This window comes from Octopus bimaculoides, chromosome 11, assembly GCF_001194135.2.
Source record: "Octopus bimaculoides isolate UCB-OBI-ISO-001 chromosome 11, ASM119413v2, whole genome shotgun sequence".
NCBI classification, from domain to species: domain Eukaryota; kingdom Metazoa; phylum Mollusca; class Cephalopoda; order Octopoda; family Octopodidae; genus Octopus; species Octopus bimaculoides.
In genome coordinates, this window is record NC_068991.1 from 22,998,354 (window position 1) to 22,999,985 (window position 1,632).

Consider the following 1,632-nt stretch of genomic DNA (forward strand, 5'->3'; position numbering starts at 1 on the left):
AAATGCTCACATAGCATTGAGTAGCAGTCATGATATTGGCCTTTTGATACCCAGCATGAATCATCATGATATAGACAACTCTTTTCCAATATTGAAATGGCTTCCAGTCCTTCATGTCAGCTAATTTTTTCTCAGCTACAGCTTTCATCCTTTTGCTCTCCAATGCTGTTGACTGTTCACCAATACATCAAGCTGTTCCTAAAAAAAAGGGAAACATAAAAACTCATCAAATTTAGTTCAAACACTTTGTAGACCAGAAAAAGTCAAGAGGTATGAGAGGTGAATACATTTATTTAACCACTTGTCATCATTGGGTATTACAGCTGTTTCGCAGCCTTCATCATGTCATAATAATTTCAGTATATTTATTTATTTATTTATTTATGTGTTTCAGCCAAGTGGCTGCGGTCATGCTGGTGCACCGAATTATTTTTCATGCTACACATTATACAATACAACTGTATATTTAAAATCAGTGCAGTTAAAGAAATCTAGTTCAGCAGATCACTAAAACATCATGGTTACACTAAATGTGAGTTGAAGCATTAATGTAAACATGATGTTCTAATGATCTGATGAGCTAGCTTTCTTTATCTGCATTGATTTGTAAATATACAACTGTATTGTATTGTGGAGACATGTAAAATAATTCAATATACACTGCAATTATTATTACATAATGAAGGCTGATAAACTACCAAGATCCTGAGGATGACAAGTGGTGAAATAAATATATTCACCTCTCACACGTCCTGATAGTTTATATACTCCTTATGAGTGTATATTTTATATACTTCTCATGAATTAATTTCATCTATCAGATCTGGATTTCACCAGCATAGAACTCTACATCATACTCCTCCGTAGTTGGTTATTATGTGGTCTGCTAACTGGGTTCACTAGAGGAACTTTCAGTGATAGTCATATAATCCAATGAATCGATATATTGCACTTCAAATAAATGGGAGGATGAACAGAGAATCAAAGGGTTACGCATTTTCTGTTCATCCTGACGAGGGGGTCATTGCCTAAGATGCATATAGTGTGCATAGAGGCAACAGCAATGAATTCCTGAAATAGCCATAGATGTTGGAAGTTAAATTACCTTTTGAACTGATTCGTGAAGATGTGAATTAGCTACCTGATTGGATTCATATCACACACCTCCAATTATCATGAACTACAACTATATTGACTTCTACATTTTAAATATAATTTTCATAGTTGGGTATAATTTCATTTTATATACATTTCTCTTTAAATTTTTTGTTGATTTACTTACTGTAATAATCTTTCTCAGATATTTTTAGTCAATTTTTCTATACACTTTCTGGACAGATCCTGTGTATTTTATACTTTTTTATATATGATTTTTACTTGGTGTTTGTTTTTTTGACATTTGAAAGCCATGGTATCATTTATGTCATGAAGTGTAGAAGCATGGATATGTAAAGTCCGTTAACCTAAATTCAATGTTTGTTCTTAAATTATATTAATGGCATTTAAATAAATAAATAAATATATATATATATATATATATATACATATATATATATATATATTTACACATATATATATACATACATATATATATACATATATATATATATATATATATATACATACATATAT